This window comes from Scyliorhinus torazame, chromosome 24 (assembly GCF_047496885.1).
Source record: "Scyliorhinus torazame isolate Kashiwa2021f chromosome 24, sScyTor2.1, whole genome shotgun sequence".
NCBI classification, from domain to species: domain Eukaryota; kingdom Metazoa; phylum Chordata; class Chondrichthyes; order Carcharhiniformes; family Scyliorhinidae; genus Scyliorhinus; species Scyliorhinus torazame.
Window position 1 is genome coordinate 49,933,195 of NC_092730.1, and position 18,866 is coordinate 49,952,060.

Here is an 18,866-nt window from a genome sequence, read left to right on the forward strand (position 1 = left end):
TCCTCGTCTGTAATGTGTCTGTTGTGTCTCTGTTTGGTCCAATTCATGAGCATGAAGTACAAATGCTGTGATTGTTTTGCTTTGGTTCACGGGCTTGGCGGGTGGTGAATTCGGCGAACACTGTCCATGTTGAAACCACATTATAAAAAGGTGAGAAAGCTACTTATTTCACTCCCTGCCCTAATTGCGTATAAATTCTGAGTGAGAAACAGTTCCGTCCTCTCAGTTTGAAACTCACAAAGTCGCGCAAAAAGTAAGTTCATAAAATAAAGAAGCAGACTTCAGCCATTAGACCCATCGAGTCTGCCCGCCATTCTATCATGGCTGATATATTCCCCATCTGCGACCTACAATGTTACAGACGAAGAGGTCGATTGCGTTATCAGCAGGAACACCTTCTCCCCAGAACGCATGACCTCGCAGCGGGAGTAGGCAATTTAACCTCCTGAGCCTAACACCTTCAATGTGATGTTGGCTGATCCCATCCTGGCCTCAACTCCACCGTCTTCCCGTTCTCCGTATCCCTTGAACTCCTTACCAATAAAATCTCTCTACCTCCTCCTTAAACTTACTCACTCTCCCTCCATCCAACGCAATCTGGGGTACCGAATTCCACGGAATCATAAACCCTTTGGGATAAGTAGTTTTTCCTCAATTCTTTATTAAAATTGCAATCTGTTATTCTAAGAGCATGACCTCTCGTTTTAGAATGCCCCACAAGAGGAAGCAACAGCTCCACGTCAACTTTTTCCATACCTTTTGGTACCTTGAACATCTCAATTAGATAATGACGCACACATTCTAAGTGAGAAACTGTGGACCAGTCTTCCTCAGTTTGAAACTCACGATGTAGCACAATAACATCCGATTCAACTATTAGATCGATGACCGGGAATCGAACTGGGATAACTGCTTGGAAGAAAACTTTGCTCACCACTCTCCCACCATCGCTGCATTTCCAATTTTGAACACCAGGTGAATAGAAGGAAGCAGATACATTCCATCAGTTCATGGATGCAAAACGAATTAAAACCTGTTGACATGTGCAGTTGTGGGACGAGGTTGCCGAGTGGTTAAGGCTATGGACTGCTAATCCATTGTGCTCTACATACGTGTGTTCGAATTCTATCCTCGTTGATTTTAAATCCACTTTTCTCGGACGTGGGCCTAATTTTTCCGAGATAGATCTGCAATCACTGATGTGACAACCTATTCCAAGTTGTCAGGCCAGATTGCATCGAGTTGGGTTAGAGGACGGAGGAACGAAGGCAAACGGGTTTGGGGCTTAACCGCTATTTGACACCAGTTCTTCTTCGGCTACCCACAGTACAGTCGAGGATACCGGGTTGACTTCTCCCAAAATTACCTTCTGCTACCTCTCCTGGATGAACATCCTCCTGTTTGTGCACTGGAGGGTTGCTTCGGTCACTTGCCTGTGAGAAGGTCAGATATTAAAGTTCCATGAAGTAAGGAGTTGTACCACGTGGTTAAGGGGATGCACAAGAAACCTTTGTGCTCTGCGCACTTGAGTTCGAATCCAATCCTCGTCTGCAACGTGTCTGTTGTGTCTCTGTTTGATCCACGTCATGAGGGTGACGGAAAAATGCTGTGATTTTTAGTGTTTGGGACTTGGGGTTGTGAATAATCGAACACTTTCCATATTGAAACCACTTTAGAAAATGACGAGAAAGTTACTTAATTCACTTCCCCCCATAATTGCGCACAAATTCTGAGTTGGAAACTATTTCTTTCCCTCAGTTAGAAAGTCATGAAGCCGCGCAAACGATAAATTCATCAGATATGTGAGCAGTATTACGCCATTCGACCCATCAAGTCTCCCGCCATTCGATCATGACTGAAATGTTCATCATCTGCTACCTGAAATGTTACGGAACAAGAGATCGATTGAGATATCAGCCAGAACACCTCCTCCCGAGAACACATAACATTGGAGCTGGGATATGCAATTTAGCCTCTTGGGCGTAAAACCTTCCATGTGATCTTGCCTGATCAAACATAATGGCCTCAACGCCACCGTCCTGCCCGTTCTCCAGAACCCTTCAACTCATTACCAATAAAAGTCTCTCTAAGTCCTCCTTAACTTTCTCACTGTCCCTGCATCCACCACACTCTCAGGAAGTGAATTCCACAGAATTAAAACCCTTTGGGAGAAGTAGTTTTTCTTTAAATCTTTTGTAAATTTGCAGCCTCATATTCTAAGATGATGACCTCTCGTTTTAGACTGACCCACAACAGGTAACATCAACACCTCGCCTACAATATCTACACTTTTTCGCATCTTAAACACCTCACTTAGATAATCCGTATAAATTCTGAATGAGAAACAGTTGACCAGTCTTCCTCAGTTTGAAACTCAGGATGTCGCGCAAAAACATCCAATTCAACTATTACTGCGATGGCCGGGAATCGAACCGGAGTCAACGGTCTCAAAAGCAGTGATGCTCACCACTATACCACCACCGCTCCATTTCCACCTGTTGAACACCTGGTTGAAGAGAAAGAGGCAAATAATTTCCATCAGTTCATGGGTGCAAAACGAATTAAGACGTATTGACACAAAAATTTGTGCGACGAGGTGGCCGAGTGGTTAAGGCGATGGACTGCTAATCCATTGTGTTCTGCACACGTGGGTTCGAATCCCATCCTCGTCGATTTTTCGCCCGTTGTTTCTCGGAAGTGAGATTCATTTTACACGATGGATCTGCAATCACTGATGTGACAAACTATTCCAAGTTGTCAGGCCACTTGCATCGAGTTGGGTTAGAGGAGGGACGAATGGAAGCACGAACGGAGGCAGACGTGTTTGGGGCTTAACCCCACATTGCCACCAATTCTTCTTCGGCTACCCACTGTGCAGTCGAGGTTACCGGGTTCACTTCTCCCATTATTACCTTCTGCCACCTCTCGTGGATGAACGTCCTCCTGATTGTACATTGGTGGGGTGCTTCGGCTACTTATCTGTGACAAGATCAGATATTAAAGTTACATGAAGTAAAGGGGTTGTACCACGTGGTTAAGGTGAGGCACAATAATCCATTGTACTCTGCACACGTGGAATCAAATCCCATTCTTGTCTGTAACGTGTCTGTTGTATCTCTGTTTCGTCCACTTCATGAGGATATAGAAAAAAGGCTGTGAGTTTTAGCTTTTGTTTCAGGGCTTGGCGGGCGGTGAATAGTCGAACACTGTCCATGGTGAAACCAAATAATAAAAAGCTGAGAAAGTTACTTTTCACTCCCTGCCCTAATTGCGCATAAATTCGTAGTGGAAAATGTTCCTTCCCCTCAGTTTGAAACTCACGAAGTCGCGCAAAAGATAAGTTCATAAAATATAGGAGCAGAATTAAGCCATTAGACCCATTGAGTCTGCCCCGCCATTCTATCACGGTTGATGTGTTCCTCATCTGTTGCCTACAATGTTACAGATGAAGAGGGCGATTGATCTCAGTTAGAATACGTCCTTACTATAACACATCATCTAGGAGCGGGAGAAGGCAATTTAGCCTCCTGAGCCTAACACCATCCATGAGATCTTGGCTGATCCCATATTGGCCTCAACTCCATCCGTTCTCCATAACCCTTCCACTCAATACCAACAAAAATCTCTCTACCTCCTCCTTAAATTTATTCACTGTACCTGCATCCACCGCACTCTGGGGTAGCGAATTCCACAGAATCAAAAAGTGATCCCCTACAGTGCAGACTTTGTTTGCACTGAGTGCTGAATTTGGTGCATCTGAGTGCTATAGTGAGAGTTTGGTGACTGAGTGAGTGCTGAATTTGGTGCATTTGAGTGCTAGAGTGAGAGTTTGGTGACTGAGGGAGTTAGGTGAGGAGGGAGTAAGGTGCTCCTTTCATTTTCTTTCCTACATTTCCACAAAGAGTTAGAAGAGAGCCAGGAGTTTACAGAGAGTGCAGCTGACTGGGAGTCGGAGGGCGGAGATCCAGTTGGTCCACAGGGCAGCTATATTCTGTAAGGTAAGAGGGGATGGAGGCTAGGCCAGTTGCATGCTCCTCCTGTAGGATGTGGGTGGTGAGAGATACCACCGGTGTCCCTGCTGACTATACCTGCGGGAAGTGCACCCAACTCCAGCTCCTCAAAGACCGTGTTAGGGAACTGGAGCTGAAGCTGGATGAACTTCGGATCATCCGAGAGGCAGAGGGGGTGATAGAGAAGAGTTACATGGAGGTAACCACACCCAATGTACAGGACAAGAATAGCTGGGTTATGTTCAGGGGAAAGAAAAAAAAGGCAGACAGTGCAGGGATCCCTCGTGGCCGTTCCCCTTCAAAACAAGTATACCGTTTTGGACGCTGTTGGCGGGGATGACCAACCGGGGGTAGGCCCTAGCGGCCAAGTCTCTGGCACTGAGTCTGGCTCTGGGGCTCAGAAGGGAAGGGGAGAATAGAAAAGCAATAGTTGTAGGACATTCAATGGTTAGGGGAATAGATAGGAGATTCTGTGGTCGCGAGCGAGACTCCCGGAAGGTATGTTGCCTCCCGGGTACCAGGGCCAGGGATGTCTCGGATCGTGTCTTCAGGATCCTGAAGGGGGAGGGGGAGCAGCCAGAAGTCCTGGTGCACATTGATACCAACGACATAGGTAGGAAAAGGGGTGTGGAGGCAATAAATGAGTTTAGGGAGTTAGGGTGGAAGTTAAAAGCCAGGACAGACAGAGTTGTCATCTCTGGTTTGTTACCGGTGCCACGTGATAGCGAGGCTAGGAACAGGGAGAGGGTGCAGCTGAACACGTGGCTGCAGGAATGGTGTAGGAGGGAGGGCTTCAGGTATTTGGATAATTGGAGCGCATTCTGGGGAAGGTGGGACCGGTACAAGCAGGACGGGTTGCATCTGAACCAGAGGGGCACTAATATCCTGGGAGGGAGATTTTCTAGTACTCTTCGGGAGGGTTTAAACTAATTTGGCAGGGGAATGACAACCGGATTTGTAGTCCAGCAACTAAGGTAGCCGATATTCAGGACGCCAAAGCGTGTAATGAGGCAGTGGGGAAGGGAACACTGACAAAGGAGAGTACTTGCAGGCACGGAGATGGGTTGAAGTGTGTATACTTCAACGCAAGAAGCATCAGGAATAAGGTGGGTGAACTTATGGCATGGATCGGTACTAGGGACTACGATGTGGTGGCCATCACAGAAACTTGGATAGAAGAGGGGCGTAAATGGTTGTTGGAGGTCCCTGGTTATAGATGTTTCAATAAGATTAGGGAGGGTTGTAAAAGAGGTGGGGGTGGGGGTGGCATTTTTAATTAGAGATAGTATAACAGCTGCAGAAAGGCAGTTCGAGGAGTATCAGCCTACTGAGGTAGCATGGGTTGAAGTCAGAAATAGGAAAGGAGCAGTCACCTTGTTAGGAGTTTTCTATAGGCCCCCCAATAGTAGCAGAGATGTGGAGGAACAGATTGGGAAACAGATTTTGGAAAGGTGCAGAAGTCACAGGGTAGTAGTCATGGGTGACTTCAACTTCCCAAACATTATGTGCAAACTCTTTAGGTCAAACGGTTTGGATGGGGTGGTGTTTGTGCAGTGTGTCCAGGAAGCTTTTCTAACACAATATGTAGATTGTCCGACCAGAGGAGGGGCAATATTGGATTTCGTACTTGGTAATGAACCAGAGCAAGTGAGAGATTGGTTAGTGGGGGAGCATTTTGGAGATAATGACCACAATTCTGTGACTTTCACTTTAGTAATGGGGAGGGATAGGTGCGTGCAACAGGGCAAGTTTTACAATTGGGGGAAGGGTAAATACGATGTTGTCAAACAAGAATTCAAGTGCATAAGTTGGGAACATAGGCTGTCAGGGAAGGACACAAGTGAAATGTGGAACTTGTTCAAGGAACAGGTACTACGTGTCCTTGATATGTATGTCCCTGTCAGGCAGGGAAGAGATGGTCGATTGAGGGAACCATGGTTGACAAGAGAGGTTGAATGTCTTGTTAAGAGGAAAAAGGAGACTTATGTAAGGCTGAGGAAACAAGGTTGAGACAGGGCGTTGGAGGGATACAAGGTAGTCAGGAGGGAACTGAAGAAAGGGATGAGGAGAGCAAAGAGAGGGCATGAACAATCTTTGGCGGGTAGGATCAAGGAAAACCCCAAGGCCTTTTACACGTATGTGAGGAATATGAGAATGACTAGAGCTAGGGTAGGTCCGATCAAGGACAGTAGCGGGAGGTTGTGTATTGAATCTGAAGAGATAGGAGAGATCTTGAACGAGTACTTTTCTTCTGTATTTACAAATGAGAGGGGCGATATTGTTGGAGAGGACAGTGTGAAACAGACTGGTAAGCTCGAGGAAATACTTGTTAGGAAGGAAGATGTGTTGGGCATTTTGAAAAACTTGTGGATAGACAAGTCCTCCGGGCCTGACGGGATATGTCCAAGGATTCTATGGGAAGCAAGAGATGAAATTGCAGAGCCGTTGGCAATGATCTTTTCGTCCTCACTGTCAACAGGGGTGGTACCAGGGGATTGGAGAGTGGCGAATGTCGTGCCACTGTTCAAAAAAGGGACTAAGGATAACCCTGGGAATTACAGGCCAGTTAGTCTTACTTCGGTGGTAGGCAAAGTCATGGAAAGGATAGGATTTCTGACCATCTGGAAAGACACTGCTTGATTAGGGATAGTCAGCACGGATTTGTGAGGGGTAGGTCTTGCCTTACAAGTCTCATTGAATTATTTGAGGAGGTGACCAAGCATGTGGATGAAGGTGAAGCAGTGGATGTTGTGTACATGGCTTTTACTTAGGCATTTGATGAGGTTCCCCATGGTAGGCTTCTGCAGAAAGTAAGGAGGCATGTGATAGTGGGAAATATGGCCAGTTGGATAACGTACTGGCTAACCGATAGAAGTCAGAGAGTGGTGGTGGATGGCAAATAATCAGCCTGGATCCGAGTTACCAGTGGCGTACCGGAGGGATCAGTTCTGGGTCCTCTGCTGTTTGTGATTTTAATTAATGACTTGGATGAGGGAGTTGAAGGGTGGGTCAGTAAATTTGCAGTCGATACGAAGATTGGTGGAGTTGTGGATAGTGAGGTGGGCTGTTGTCGGCTGAAGAGACATAGATAGGATGCAGAGCTGGGCTGAGAAGTGGCAGATGGAGTTTACCCTGAAAAGTGTGAGGTTGTCCATTTTGGAAGGCCAAATATGAATGCGGAATACAGGGTTAACGGTAGAGTTCTTGGCAATGTGGAGGAGCAGAGAGATCTTGGGCTCTATGTTCATACATCTTTGAAAGTTGCCACTCAAGTGGATAGAGGTGTGAAGAAGGCCTATGGTGTGCTAGCGTTCATTAACAGAGGGATTGAATTTAAGAGCCGTGAGGTGATGATGCAGCTGTACAAAACTTTGGTAAGGCCACATTTGTAGTACTGTGTACGTCTTATACACCTCAATTACATAATTGCGCATCAATTCTGAATGGGAAACTGTTGGCCAGTCTTCCTCAGTTTGAAACTCGCAATGTCGCGCAGAAACATCCGTTACAACTATTACTGCGATGGGACAAGTAGTTTTTCCTCAAATGTTTTTTAAATTTGCTATCTCTTACTCTAAGCTTAAGAAATCAAGTTTTAGAATGCCGCAAAAGAGGAAGCATTAGCTCCACATAAACATAAACAGCTCGGCGTCATAGATCGCAGTTATGTAAATGTGGTCACACCCAAGGTGCAGGCAGAGAAATGGGTGACCACCAGAAAGGGCAGGCAGTCAGTGCAGGAATCCCTTATGGTTGTCCCCCTCTCGAACAGGTATACCCCTTTGGATACTGTCGGGGGGAAAGCCTATCAGCGGAAAACAGCAGCAGCCAGAGCAGTGAACCACGGCTGGCTCTGATGTTCAGAAGGGAGGGTCAAAGCGCAGAAGCGTAATAGTAATAGGGGACTCTATAGTCAGGGGCACAGATAGCCGCTTCTGTGGACGTGAAAGAGACTCCAGGATGGTATGTTGCCTCCCTGGTGCCAGGGTCCAGGATGTCTCCGAAAGGGTAGAGGGCATCCTGAAGGGGGAGGGCAAACAGGCAGAGGTCGTTGTACATATTGGTACTAACGACATAGGCAGGAAGGGGCATGAGGTCCTGCAGCAGGAGTTCAGGGAGCTAGGCAGAAAGTTAAAAGACAGGACCTCTAGGGTTGTAATCTCGGGATTACTCTCTGTGCCTCGTGCCAGTGAGGCTAGAAATGGGAAGATAGAGCAGCTAAACACGTGGCTAAACAGCTGGTGTAGGAGGGAGGGTTTCCGTTATCTGGACCACAGGGAGCTCTTCCGGGGCAGGTGTGACCTATATAAGAAGGATGCGTTGCATCTAAACTGGAGAGGCATAAATATCCTGGCCGCGAGGTTTGCTAGTGTCACACGGGAGGGTTTAAACTAGTGTGGCAGGAGGGTGGGCACGGGAGCAATAGGTCAGATGTTGAGAGCATTGAGAAAAAGCTAGGGAATAGGGACAGTGTGGCTCTGAGGCAGAGCAGACATGGAGAATTTGCTGAACACAGCGGGTCTGGTGGCCTGAAGTACATATGTTTTAGTGCAAGAAGTATTACGGGTAAGGCAGATGAACTTAGAGCTTGGATTAGTACTTGGAACTATGATGCTGTTGCCATTACGGAGACCTGGTTGAGCGAAGGGCAGGATTGGCAGATAAATGTTCCAGGATTTAGATGTTTCAGGCGGGATAGAGGGGGATGTAAAAGGGGAGGCGGAGTTGCGCTACTGGTTCGGGAGAATATCACAGCTGTACTGCGGGAGGACACCTCAGAGGGCAGTGAGGCTATATGGGTAGAGATCAGGAATAAGAAGGGTGCAGTCACAATGTTGGGGGTTTAGTACAGGCCTCCCAACAGCCAGCGGGAGATAGAGGAGCAGATAGGTAGACAGATTTTGGAAAAGAGTAAAAACAACAGGGTTGTGGTGATGGGAGACTTCAATTCCCCAATGTTGACTGGGACTCACTTAGTGCCAGGGGCTTAGACGGGGCGGAGTTTGTAAGGAGCATCCAGGAGGGCTTCTTAAAACAATATGTAGACAGTCCAACTAGGGAACGGGCGGTACTGGACCTGGTATTGTGGAATGAGCCCGGCCAGGTGCTAGGTGTTTCAGTAGGGGAGCATTTCGGGAACACTGCCCACAATTCAGTAAGTTTTAAAGTACTGGTGGACAAGGATAAGAGTGGTCCGAGGATGAATGCGCTAAATTGGGGGGAGGCTAATTATAACATTATTAGGCGGGAACTGAAGAACATAAATTGGGGGCGGATGTTTGTGGGCAAATAAACATCTGACATGTGGGAGGCTTTCAAGTGGCAGTTGAAAGGAATTCAGGACCGGCATGTTCCTGTGAGGAAGAAGGATAAATACGGAAATTTTCTGGAACCTTGGATAACGAGAGATATTGTAGGCCTCGTCAAAAGAAAAAGGAGGCATTTGTCAGGGGTAAAAGGCTGGGAACAGGCAAAGCCTGCGTGGAATATAAGGAAAGTAGGAAGGAACTTAAGCAAGGTGTCAGGAGGGCTAGAAGGGGTCACGAAAAGTCATTGGCAAATAGGGTTAAGGAAAATCCCAAGGCTTTTTACACGTACATAAAAAGCAAGAGGGTAGCCAGGGAAAGGGTTGACCCACTGAAGGATAGGCAAGGGAATCTATGTGTGGAGCCAGAGGAAATGGGCGAGGTACTAAATGAATACTTTGCATCAGTATTCACCAAAGAGAAGAAATTGGTAGATGTTGAGTCTGGAGAAGGGTGTGTAGATAGCCTGGGTCACATTGAGATCTAAGAAGACGAGGTGTTGGGTGTCTTAAAAAATATTAAGGTAGATAAGTCCCCAGGGCCTGATGGGATCTACCCCAGAATACTGAAGGAGGCTGGAGAGGAAATTGCTGAGGCCTTGACAGAAATCTTTGGATCCTCACTGTCTTCAGGGGATGTCCTGGAGGACTGGAGAATAGCCAATGTTGTTCCTCTGTTTAAGAAGGGTATCAAGGATAATCCAGGGAACTACAGGCCGGTGAGCCTTACTTCAATGGTAGGGAAATTACTGGAGAGAATTCTTCGAGACAGGATCTACTCCCCATTGGAAGCAAATGGACGTATTAGTGAGAGGCAGCATGGTTTTGTGAAGGGGAGGTCGTGTCTCACTAACTTGATAGAGTTTTTCGAGGAGGTCACTAAGATGATTGATGCAGGTAGGGCAGTGGATGTTGTCAATATGGACTTCAGTAAGGCCTTTGACAAGGTCCCTCTTGGTAGACTAGTACAAAAGGTGAAGTCACACGGGATCAGGGGTGATGTTTCCTCCACACAAGTTACAGGGAAGAGTGTCGCCAGCTCTTTCCCACACACAATCCGTCCATTGTCACTGACAGAGCAAAGAGACACAGACAGGTCATCAGTTCCACAGTCTCAGGCAGCAGAAACAGTTCCAGAGACACATTTTCAACCGATCAATCAAACAGCAGGAGAGACAGACGCTGTGTCCATGTCACCCTAACACAGTACCACTGACAGGAGGCCCCATAAATCCCAGTGCAAATTCTCACCCATTCTCATCATCACTGTATCAGTTCCACAATGGAGCAGCTTAGTGAAATAATCAATATCAGAGAAAACTGACACATGGATTCCGGTTTAGAATTACACAATTAACCGTAATAATGTACTCTGAGAATAGAGTGAAATACCAGCCACATCACTCACATCAGGGGTGGCTGTACTAATCCTCAGAGTGCGTCCTCACAAATATATTAGAAGCAAACACAAATATCAGGTGCCTTCTCAGATTGAGATATGCTGAAAGCGACAAAGATACAAACACTGATTCTCGTTTAAAACTCACCTAATTTATGAAAATAAAAGATGCAATATAATTTCGCTGACTATGAACTGAGCTGTAACTTGCAAACTATTGCAAAATCCTCACTCACTCTGTTCCGGATGGAAGATACTGCAGCAATTCCAGACTGTGATCCATTTTACATTCATGTCAAAATTCTGACTCAGAATCAGACTGAGTGTCACAGATCAAATCAATGTGTACAACCTGAGTTAAACTTCCAGAGCAATCCAGTATCAGGTTGAAGGTTACATTATCTTTCACAATTGTGTTCTGATATTAAATGCTGGTCCAAAACTATCACACATTGTTTGCTTCAAGCCTCCCACAGCAATGGTTTCTTTCTGTGCTGGAAAATTACGTGGAATGAAGGCAAACGTATAAACTGTCCCAGAGATTGAAAGGTCACATCCTGAACCGCATCTTCACACTGAGTCACAGAGCCTGACAGGTACAGGATAATTCTCAAACACATGTTCAGACTAAGATCCATCATGCCACTGAGTCCTGGAGCATGACAGATTCAGGATTATTCTCAAACGGTTGTTCAGAGTAAGATGCTGAAATACACTGTACTCATTCATAAATAGCAATCACAAAAAGCAATCAGACTCAACAATTGTACCTCTGAGAGATTTAGAAATGGTTAAAAGGCTCTCAGAGAGGAAACAATAGTGACATACAATCACACGTATACACACAGTGTACAGGCCCACACACATTATACACAGAGTTGCACACACACAGATACACAAACATACACACACAGGTATACACGTGTACACACACAGTACACAGAGTCACACGCATTATACACACACAGTTGTACACACCCGCAAACACAGGTATACAGACACAGGCACATAAACATTCACACATATTCTCAGATACACACATATATATAGAAACACGCATGTACACACAGACAGAGATATACACAGAGACAGGTACATTACATCAGAGAAATAAAATTAATCCAGCTATCGTGAAGTAACAGAGATATAGTTCTAATACAGGATGGTGAGTGGCTGGAGGAGAGCCTCCAGGTCGCGGTGTCGCTATGTGTCGGCCGCCCTTGTAGTATATATAAATGATTTGGAGGAAAATGTAACTGGTCTGATTAGTAAGTTTGCAGACGACACAAAGTTTGGTGGAATTGCGGATAGCGATGAGGACTGTCAGAGGATACAGCAGGATTTAGATTGTTTGGAGACTTGGGCGGAGAGATGGGAGGTGGAGTTTAATCTGGACAAATGTGAGATAATGCATTTTGTAAGGTCTAATGCAGGTAGGGAATATACAGTGAATGGTAGAACCCTCAAGAGTATTGAAAGTCAAAGAGATCTAGGAGTACAGGTCCACAGGTCATTGAAAGGGGCAACACAGGTGGAGAAGGTAGTCAAGAAGGCATACGGCATGCTTGCCTTCATTGGCCGGGGCATTGAGTATAAAAATTGGCAAGTCATGTTGCAGCTGTATAGAACCTTAGTTAGGCCACACTTGGAGTATAGTGTTCAATTCTGGTCGCCACACTACCAGAAGGATGTGGAGGCTTTAGAGAGGGTGCAGAAGAGATTTACCAGAATGTTGCCTGGTATGGAGGGCATTAGCTACGAGGAGCGGTTGAATAAACTCGGTTTGTTCTCACTGGAACGAAGGAGGTTGAGGGGAGACCTGATAGAGGTATACAAAATTATGAGGGGCTCAGACAGAGTGGATAGTCAGAGGCTTTTCCCCAGGGTAGAGGGGCCAATTACTAGGGCGCAGAGGTTTAAGGTGAGAGGGGCAAGGTTTAGAGTAGAAGGACGAGGCAAGTCTTTTACGCAGAGGGTAGTGGGTGCCTGAAACTCGCTACCGGAGGAGGTGGTGGAAGCAGGGACGATAGTGACATTTAAGGGGCATCTTGACAAATACATGAATAGGATGGGAATAGAGGGATACGAACCCAGGAAGTGTAGAAGATTGTAGTTTAGTCGGGCAGCATGGTCGGCACGGGCTTGGAGGGCCGAAGGGCCTGTTCCTGTGCTGTACATTTCTTTGTTTTTTGTTCTTTGTTCAGACATGGGGAGAACGTGCAAACTCCGCACACAGTCACCCAATGCTGGAATTGAACCCGGATCCCTGGCTCTGTGATGCAGCAGTGCTAACCACTGTGCCTTGGTCCCACCCAAAAGCCGACTTCGCTGGGCAGCACGCTGGCGCAGTGGTTAGCACTGTGGTATCATGTGCCGCGGTCCCAGGTTCGATCGTGGCTCTATGTGACTGTCCGTGTGAAGTTTGCACATTCTCCCCGTGACTGCGTGTGTTTCGCCCCCACAACCCAAAATAAATGTGTAAGCTAGGTGGTTTGTCGACGCTAATTTGCCCCTTAATTGGAAAAAATGAATTGAGTACTCTAAATTTATTTTTAAAAGGCGACTCTGGCTGATTTCGAACAAATAACGTCAGAACGTCTCAGCAGAACACGAAATACAAGTCCTACACTGTATCACTTGCTCCATCGAGCCACCAATCATATATTTTTTATTATTGTTTATTATGTAAATAATTTAGTTGCTAATTCATCTGGCCCCAGGAGTATCCATAACACAGTTTGTAAATTGAACTTTGATTGTGTCGTTTTTTTGACCCGATTAACCCACCTTTTTACCAATGTTTCTATTTACTATTTACTATTGTTGCCTAAACCTTCCACGGAAAACAAATTGAAACGGGATAGATGAAGTTAGATGATGAGAATATTTTGTGAATTTTATTTGAGGACTGTCCCCTCATTTTCTGACCTGACCTGCGATATCTAATTAAATAATTCACCACTGTGATGGCCAGGAGCTGAATCTGTGTCAATTGTTCAGACAGATGTAACTCTACGACCATCTCTTACCGAGCTCGGTCACACAGATTCATAGAATTTACAGAGCAGAAGGAGGCCATTCGGCCCATCGAGTCTGCACCGGCTCTTGGAAAGAGCAACCTACCCAAGGTCCACACCTCCACCCTATCCCCATAACCCAGCAACCCCACCCAACTCTATGGGCAATTTTGGACACTAAGGGCAATTTAGCATGGTCAATCCACCTAACCTGCACATCTTTGGACTGTGGGAGGAAACCGGAGCACTCCGAGGAAACCCACGCACCCACGGGGAGAATGTGCAGACGCCGCACAGACAGTGACCCAAGCCGGAATCGAAACTGGGACCCTGGAGCTGTGAAGCAATTGTGCTAACCACTGTGCTACCGCGCTGCCCCCTCTGTATTTATAGAACGAATACACAAGCAATGAACCGGGATAATGGATTAAATCAGAGATTAGATTGTTTTGCAACAATATGGCTGGAATGGGAGTCTTACATTTTCCGATAGATCGGGATGAGCAGGTTCGCTCAGTCAGAAAGCAGATGTCTGGGGCTTTAATAGTGACTAATTGGTGTTTTACAATAATGTTAACCGCTAAAAGCCATGTTGGGCGGCACTGTACCACATTGATTTGCATTGTCCCTGCACAGTGCTAGGGACCTGGGCTCGATTCCTGGCTTGGGCCCCTGACTGTGCCGGGTCTGCACGTTCTCCCCGTGTCTGCGTGGGGTTCCTCTGGCTGCTTCGGTTTCCTCCCAAAAGATGTACTTGTTAGGCGAATTGGACATTCTGAATTCCTCTCAGTTATCCCGAACAGGCGCCGGAGTGTGACGACTAGGGGATTTTCACAGCATCATCACGTAATCGGGATTACGACACTGATAAAGATGATTATTATGTTGATGTTTTTTCGCTGCAATTCAAACGGGTAATGAATACATCGTTGCCTTTTCGCACAACTCGCTTTCAGCCACTTTTCCTTTTTTTAAATTTAGAGTACCCAATTTTAAAAAATATATATATTAAGGGGCAATTCAGCGTGTCCAATCCACCTACCCTGCAGCACTTTAGGTTGTGGGGACTAAACCCACGCAAAGACGGGGAGACTGTGCAAATTCCACGCAGACGGGATCCCAGAGCCGGCACCGAACCTGGCATCTCAAACGCCGTGAGGCAATAGAGCTAGCCCACTGCTACTGGGCTGCCGTCTTCTTTAGTACGAAGTCTTACAACACCAGGTTAAAGTACAACAGGTTTGTTTCGATGTCACTAGCTTTCGGAGCGCTGCTCCTTCCTCAGGCTCCTTTCTCTTCTTTAGTGTCACAAGCATGCTTACATTAATACTGTTATAATGTTAGTGCGAATAACCACTAGTCGCCAAACTCCGGCGCCTGTTCGGGTTCACTAAAGGACGATTCTGAATGTCCAATTCACCTAAAAGCACATCTTTCTGGGCTTGTGGGAGGGAACCTGAGCACCCGGAGGAAACCCACGCAAACACGGAGAGAACGTGCAGACTCCGCACAGACAGTGACCCAGCGGCGAATCAAATCCGGGACCCTGGCGCTGTGAAGCAACAGGGCTAACCACTGTGCTCCTGCCGCGCATTGTTGTTTCTTACAAGTCCTTGGTCGCCAGTCTTTGTGAAATTAGCTGATCTACATGGTGTCAGGAGTGGGATGTACGGCACAAGGACTTCCCCACATGACTCACTTGTGTCTGACCACCACATTGGGTATAGTTGGGTGCAGTTCGTGCAGGAGTGGCGTATTTACTGTGGTGTCTCTGACAAGTCAATAAAGATACAAGTTGTCACATTACTAAACATAGCGGGTTCTGATGGCAGCCAGAAGTTTGGGTGGTTTATTTTTCAAATGGAGGCGGAGGAAGTGGACCCCAGAAGTAATTGAAATAAAGCAAGAAAATATTTGCCTTCCGGTGAAGAATATAAAACTCAACAGACACGTGTTTCACTTGACAAACCAAAGAACAGATGAAAAAATACAATCATGTTTGGCAATCTCGAAAATTTTAGGGAGAAATGTGCATGTGAAACTTTTACCAATGAGTTGGGGATTGAATATTCTGCTGGGGCCACAGCCACCTGCTCCACAGGCCGCTGCCACGAGAGCAGGATTTAAAACTATTAAAAAAATAACAGCTGCATGTGAAATAACAATCAAAAAGCAACAACGATGATAAGCGGTGACATAAGCTTTCACCCCCGTGAACAAATAAACAGGTAATTCAGCTCATTCCTGAGGAGAAAGGAATTCCCTCCACAGGATTTTATTAAATCGATTGAGACAAAGCATTTTGTTGTAGTTGGCAGCATCAATACTTTATCCGGGTGAAACATATATTGTGGATTAGTTCGGAGCCAAACAAAGTACGACGAGTAAAGAGAATTGAATGCACAAAATAACAAGGAAATACATTCTGAGAAAAGCCCTGCAATGTTTGGAAGGAAAGGCGGAACTTTGAGCTGACGAGGAAAAACTTCAGCAAAGTGGACTGGATTTCGGTACAAAGCAACCGCGGCAAGACTTGAATTTGCAACCTTCTGACATCATCGAAGTCAGACGCCTTATCCATTCGGCCGCGCGGCCAACGGCTGCAACGCTTTTTCAGTTTTCATGATCCGCTGTCACCCAGATCGCAGAAAATACAAGGGAGAGCTCCAGCTGCCAAACTTGGTCATTTTCCATGTCGATAATATTCTTCACTCCGTGAGCCGTGAAGGGTTTTGAGGCATCATCCATAAATGTGGATGCTCACTGACATGTGTTACTATCCTCTGCCCGAGAACAAGTCAAAATTAAAACTGGATTAACTGTTATAAAGACCAATGAGTAAACGCTGGGAACTCCGAGCATCATCAGTTCATCAACCAGAAACACTCACAGAATGATTTAATACAATATGTTTCTCATGTAAACCTCAAGATACGAAAATTCACCTGAACAGCTCATGGTGAACTTGGAGATTTATTTCCAAATTTAAATCAGTGATTGAGAGGAACGATCAGATCTGTCAAATACTTATTAACTGTGTATTTAAAGTGATGCTGTTTCCGCTGTGCTGACCCTCTTCTCCTTCTCTATGTCACTGAATCACAGAATTATACATGCAGAAGAGGCTCTTTGGCACATCGAATCTACACCGACGCATGAAAAACACGTGACCTGGCGACCGAATCCAATTTCCCAGCACTTGGCCAATAGCCTTGAAGGTTATGACGTGCCAAGTGCTTATCCGGATACATTTACAACCTGCCTCTGTCACACTCCCAAGCAATGCATTCCAGTGCATGACAAAGGGAGGGCGCTGCTGTCCAAATAAGCATGGAGAATTACTGCAGTGTGTCCTGTAGATCAGACAGACTGTAGTAATATGTATGCACTTCTCTGTTTTGTTTTTATGGAGGGTAATTGGATTTTTTTCTCTTTGCTGTTCTGATGATCAAGGTGTATGAGGGAACAAGGGAAGGTAATTCGCAGCATGGCCTGAAATGGGCTGAGAAAAAAGGGTGCACGGTAACACAAGTGTCTTTCACTGTGGCTTCACAGCGCCAGGGTCCCAGGTTCGATTCCCCGCTGGGTCACTGTCTGTGCGGAGTCTGCACGTCCCCCCGTCCCCCCCTGTCTGCGTTGGTTTCGTCCAGGTGCTCCGGTTTACACCCACAAAGACATGCAGGTGAGATAGATTGTCCATGATAAATTGCCCTTCGTGTCCAAAAAGGTTAGGACGGGTTATTGGGTTCCGGGGATTGGGTGGGTGCAGACTCGATCAGCCGAGTGGCCTCCTGCGGCACTCTATGTTCCATGTAATTCTGAATATGGCCTGAAATGGGCTGAGAGCAAGGCGAAATCCTCGGCGGGTGTGCTTTTGAAGCACTTACTGCTCGTGTCAATTTGCGAATAAAAACGACTCTGGAGATTGCTTGTCGATTGAGGGCAGACTAATAAACATTTACCACAAGGAAAATCCAGGTGATCTGTTGCATAGCAGAAGATAGTTTCGATCCATTGACTTTTGGATCATGTGATCAGTCCGCTCCGCTGCGCTCTTCTGCTGAGGAGCAAGTTACTATTGTCGTTACTGCTATACGGTAGCCAGGCAGCAAAGACTGTTCTCATTGACAAGACATACCTGTTGCCGAAGCAGTGGCACCCATGTGAAACTCTAGTGAAAGCACGACTGGATTATACTTCGTGTGAGTGTAAATGATTCACTCTGTATCAGTCATTCTCTGGTTCAATATATCTGTGTAATATTCAGACTGTTTTTGCATTTCCCGCTGCTGTGTGAAGGTTGGATCACTTGCTAATTGTGTCGTTGAAACCGTGCATGTCCAAGCGATTTGTTCTGACTGCCAGATTCCGGACTGTAAATTAGTTTGGGATTAATTTTGTATTTATCAATCTCTCGTTTTGAATTTCCGATCTTTTAAATTCAATTATGCGATGTGGGCCCCGCTGGCTTGGCCAGAAATTACTGCCCATCACAAACTGCCGTGAAATGAGCGGCTTGGTAAGTCATCCGGAGGCAGGTAAGGGAAAACCACATTGCTGTGGGTCGGGAGGCACATGTACAGCCAGACCAGGTAAGATTTCTCTGCCTAAAGTTAACCAGTTGGGCTTTCGGACAATCGGTTCATGGTCATCAGACTTTTAATTCCAGATGTTTTTATTGATTTCAAATTTCACCATTTGCCGTGGCGGGATGTGTGTGTGTGTTTGTGTGTCAGTCCCTCATTATCAGTCTGTATGTGAGTGTGGATTAAACCCTTATATGCCCTCACAGACACTGTGATCTTCTTCTTGCGAATTTCAGAGAAATACTTAAACTACCTGAGACTCTGGTGGGCAGTTGGAGGGGCTGGTTTGAAGAAACTGCAGCAAGATGTGAGTCAGAAAGTGAAGAGTGGACTTGTCTGTGAGAAGACCACAGAAAAGCTGTGCCTGGAGTGTGTCCTGCAGACAATTAATGAGTAAAATACCTTATTGCTCAAATCAGAGGCTGAAGGATGAATAGAATGGGAAGCGATCAGGCAGTGGGACCTCGGTACTGCACCGCATTCCTCCCACAGTCCAACTATCTGCAGGTTTGGTGGATGGGCCATGTTTAATTGACTCTTATTTTCCAA

General features: G+C 46.1%; 1 non-coding gene across 1 annotated transcript; it reads left to right on the top strand.

The window, feature by feature from the left end:
• The first annotated feature begins 2,590 nt into the window (after positions 1 to 2,590).
• trnas-gcu (transfer RNA serine (anticodon GCU)) lies at positions 2,591 to 2,672 on the top strand. The gene has a single exon. It is a non-coding gene; the product is annotated as a tRNA-Ser (tRNA).
• The last annotated feature ends 16,194 nt before the right edge of the window (positions 2,673 to 18,866 follow it).